This window comes from Oncorhynchus gorbuscha, linkage group LG18, assembly GCF_021184085.1.
Source record: "Oncorhynchus gorbuscha isolate QuinsamMale2020 ecotype Even-year linkage group LG18, OgorEven_v1.0, whole genome shotgun sequence".
Taxonomy (NCBI): Eukaryota; Metazoa; Chordata; class Actinopteri; order Salmoniformes; family Salmonidae; genus Oncorhynchus; species Oncorhynchus gorbuscha.
The window spans coordinates 63,046,735-63,051,942 of NC_060190.1; positions in this window are offsets into that span (position 1 = coordinate 63,046,735).

Sequence of the window (5,208 nt, forward strand, 5' to 3'; positions counted from 1 at the left end):
TGATTTGTCAAAAAAGTTTGAAATATCCAATAAATGTCCACTTCATGATTGTGTCCCACTTGTTGTTTATTCTTCACAAAAAAATACAGTTTTATATCTTTATGTTTGAAGCCTGAAATGTGGCAAAAGGTCGCAAAGTTCAAGGGGGCCGAATACTTTCGCAAGGCACTGTATTTGAGTTTAGCCAGTTAGCTTGGGTGCTTGACTGCTGTGGTTAGTACATAACGCTCGGATCAACCCTTAAAGAGATGGGTGGGGCTAAAGCTTAAGAGGGTGTGAACGATGCTGAATGGGTATAGACAAAGAAGAACTCTCCAGTAGGTACCAAAACATTCAAAAGCCATTTTCTCAAAAGTGAGGTTACAAGTTCATCAACTTTCAAAGCAGAATGACTTTCCCATTGTTCCTCAAATGCAGTGTATGATATACCATTATGTAGCTCTGTGTCTCTGCTTTTATTCAATGTAAAAAAACACCATTTCAAATTTTGCCAAAGTAAGACTGAATCAAGGCAGTCAGTCATATTTGTCTGTTCTTTTTTTGTTATCGATGAAGGTATTTGATTGGGGAATGGGGATACTATTTCTAAATAGGAATAAAATCCCCTCAAGCAACTATGACGAGTCTGGACTATGAGCAATTAAGCCATATCAATGCATTTAAACGGGTTAATGTAAAATAATGAATTATGTTGGCTTAAAAATGTGGCACTTCCAAAGTCATTTCATGATGATTATTATGGTTGTGTCAATCATGTTATGTACTTAAGCTATTGTAACAAGGTACTGTATATGCCAGCATTGTAGGCCCACTGACTGCCCAGAGGCCTACTAGGCTTTCATGGCAACGGCTGATAGAGCTCTCTTTGCCACGTATAAGCCCTGGTCAGAGTCCCTGTTGCAGCTTTAACTTTCTTACACTACATTTGTGGCAGCGTTGGGATCACATCTAGCTCATGTCTAGTTATGTGATCTAGTGGTGGGAAGCATTCTGTCTTTCATCATTGTGTTGGGTGATATATATATATCTAGTGAAGAATGGACAAGCAACAATGGGCATGACGGATAGAAGTAGTCACTACAGAAAGTGCTATGCCCTGACCAGTTATTCAGAAGAAAATCCTCCTCTGTCTAATTTACAAGTTAAGTTACAACTTACCTCTGTGGACCCAAAACAAACACATTCTGCACATTTACAAAGTACCTGTTTTAAAGTGTTTACAACCATGGTGTTCTTTTGTAAAAATATTTTCGTAAAAATCTAAATAACTTACCAGATCTTCATTGTAAAGCGTTTAAACACTGTTTAAACACTGTTTCCCATGCTTGTGTAATGAACCATAAACAATTAATGAACATGCACCTGTGGAACGGTCGTTATGACACAGCTAACTAGCTAAATAGGACAAATTAGCAAGCAAGTGCAAGCTAGCTAGCTAAATAGCCATACATGTTTAATGCTTTTCGACCTGTCCCCAAATTAATATAATTGGTTCAGAGTTTATTTTGTTACTTTAACCTGCGTGTCGTGTTCGCGTTTGGTGTGGGGGGACAAAATACATTTATGCCTGATGGCGCACGCACGCAGCCGGTTTGGGTTCCGTGTAAAGAGAGAGAGACATTCCTGGCAAAAAGTGCTCTTCACTGACGAGTCAAGGTTTTGTCTCACCAGGGTTGATGGTCAGATTCGCGTTTATCGTCGAAGGAATGAGCGTTACACAGAGGCCTGTACTCTGGAGCGGGATCGGGTTGGAGGTGGAAGGTTCGTCATGGTCTGAGGCGGTGTGTCACAGCATCATCGGACTGAGCTTGTTGTCATTGCAGGCAATCTCAATGCTGTGCGTTACAGTGAAGACATCCTCCTCACTCATGTGGTACACTTCCTGCAGGCTCATCCTGACATGACCCTCCAGCATGACAATGCCACCAGCCATACTGCTCATTCTATGCGTGATTTCCTGCCAGACAGGAATGTCAGTGTTCTGCCATGGCCAGCGAAGAGCCCAGATCTCAATCTCATTGATCACGTCTGGGACCTGTTGGATCGGAGGGTGAGGGCTAGGGCCATTCCCCCCAGAAATGTTCAGGAACTTGCAGGTGCCTTGGTGGAAGAGTGAAGTAACATCTCACAGCAATAACTGGCCAATCTGATGCAGTCCATGAGGAGGAGATGCACTGCAGTACTTAATGCAGCTGGTGGCCACACCAGATACTGACTGTTACTTTTGTTTTTGACCCCCCCCCTTTCTTCAGAGACACATTATTCAATTTCTGTTGGTCACATGTCTGTGGAACTAGTTCAGTTCATGTCTCAGTTGTTGAATCTTGCATTGTTCAAACAAATATTTATACTTGTTAAGTTTTCTGAGAATAAACGCAGTTGACAGTGAGTGGACGTTTCTTTTTTTTCTGAGTTTATATCTAACAACCTGACAATGATCCACATCATATGGGTAGTGTTATGCAGCAAAACACAACTATATTTTTTTAGGATGCAAACCAGTAACATGAATCCCTGTCCTGTTCTGATCTAATGAGATGGATGTAGGATTTTCTACGGCCTAAAATCAAGGCCTTCCCCAGTCATGAAGGATGAAGCTAGACCCCTCTTGGTTCTCTTTGGTGAAGACTGAACTCAAGCTATGGGTTACATGTCACTCCTATACCACTATGCCCAACATGTTACACCCCATAGGTTGCAAAAAAAATGTTTTAAATGATGTAACTTGTATTATTATTATAGGGCTGTGAAATCCATAGCCAAATGTCTTCCGACTGAGAATTTCTTGCAAGAATTGACTGTGAGATTGACGCATTTTGAACATTTTAAACATTAAATACATGGTCATGAACTTTGGCGACTAGTAAGTCTTTTTTTAACTTCCTGCTTTGAGCTGGATGTGTCAATGCGTAGTTTATATATGCATAATCTATGAGCAGAACGACTATCTTACCTCAATTAGACATGAAATCCCTAGTTTGAAAGCGACTGTTTTCTGGAAGCTGTGCGGCACCATTTCCTCCACATGGGTCAGCCCCTGAGCAAATTCAAGTTCTAGCAAATGAGCTTCATCCTCTCGCCATTTGAGTGGTAGCTAGCAAGGTGACGTGGCGCGCATATCTGCACATATGTGAAGTAGTATACCATTTTCGGGGAACACTTTTGGCTCTTGATGCAAATTTCAGAACTACTGGCTAAAAAGTATACCAAAGCATCGGAGAATCCCTTTAATTAACAGCACATTACGTTGTGCCTTTACATCCTGTCACATTCAGTGTCAGCCTTTGGGTCCCCGTGAACTCTTCACCTGCCCTGGGGTCTGTGTTCTGCTGTCACATGGCTTCTCTTTACTAGGCCATAATCAGAGTGGCGTTGCGGTGGCGTTGCGTGGGTGTGGAGATGGTTTGCGGTTTGTCCAGCTAGTGTCTCCGGACCAGCCATGTCTTTGTCCTGGTGTGTTATGCTTCATACAGAAGACTTTTATGATCACATAATGTACTCTTCAGTGCAGACAGTGGAGACCAGACTCAAGTGAATCACACACAGTATTATTTCATGTACATATCTGGAGATTTTCCAGACTGGAACTATGTTACAATCATGTCATGCTTTGACATGACAACCTAGAAAGTACATAGGGCCTTGTTGTAAGAAGAATATCCATCACGACTTTTAATCTCTGAAACAGAACCAAACCACAAGAAAGGTACGGCTTTGACATAACACAAGGTTTTTACAAAGTAGTGCAGTTCCTTACTCCCACTCACTCTGGTCTGTACAAATCTGCTCCAATTCGTTGCCGTGCATGGTCTGTTTAATGTAACAACACAAAACCATATGGCATCTGTGGTGGATTCAAAATGTTCAGACTTCAGATGTTAAATTGTGAGTGGGTGCAATAAATCTAATTAAGATGAGTTGTATTATTTTTATTTCCACTTTACGTGTGTTATGACTTTCACACAGTAGAGAGGAGGAGTGAGAGAGAGCGAGAGAGAGAGAGAGGTAGTGGAGGCATGACACACTGAATTTGTGTACTCCGACGCAAAGTGGAAGAGGTGTGGTTGCAATTAGCCATGATGAAGTACATAATCTTACCACTACTAAATGTGACCAAATACATCCCCATTTGTTACCATCTGCACTATCTCAACTACACATATTTGTAGTTACTTGAATCTGCTGAATTGGCATAATTTAGATTCAGCACTAACATTTGGGGTTATGGAGGTGAACATAACTGGCCCCTTTCATACAAAAGCAGACAGAAAAGTAAATCATCTGAAATATTATTTGGAGATATGTATCCATAATGATACAGTAGCTGACCAAATTGACCAAAAATCTAAAACAAACAAGAACAATCTGTATTTATGGATGGATTGCACATTCGGTAAGCAAACATTTCAGTAAGATTATATTATATGATAAAAGTTATCAAAGCCAGAACCTTTCAATTTTTATTTTCCAATTATAGGTTCAGACTTGTGGGTTCGCTCTCAGGCAAATTGAGTACTGCTGTAATCCAATAGACTCACATTACTCCTGGGCATAAAATACAAAATTCACAGTAAGCTCCTTTTAGCAAGCTACTTATAAAATTATATTTATTAATTTGAGCTTAATATAAAAACTTGCTCTTACATTCCACTTCAGTGTAGGTTAATATACCTACTGTATATCAGCACATTCATATGTAACAAAACAGTGTGTAACAAAACAGATTGTTTTTTTTTCATAGTTCAAATCAAATCATATTGCATTGGTCACAAACACACGGTTAGCAGATGTTAATGCGAGTGCAGGGAAATGCTTGTGCCTCTAGTCCCGACTTTGCAGTAATAAATAATCAAACAAATTCACAACGACTACCTTAAACACACAAATGTAAAGGGATGAATAAGAATATGTACATAAATATATGGATGAGCGACGGCCGTGCGGCATAGGCAAGATGCAGTAGATGGTATAGAGTACAGTATATACATATGAGATGAGTAATGTAGGATAGATATCTAGACATTAATAAAGTGACTAGTGATACCTTTATTAAATAAATAAATTACATTTATTAAAGTGGCCAGAGATTTGAGTCTGTATGTTGGCAGCAGCCACTCTATGTTAGTGATGGCTGTTTAAAAGTTTGATAGCCTTGAGATAGGCATTGAACAGGCAGTGGCTTGGGTGGTTGTTGTTCTTGATGATCTT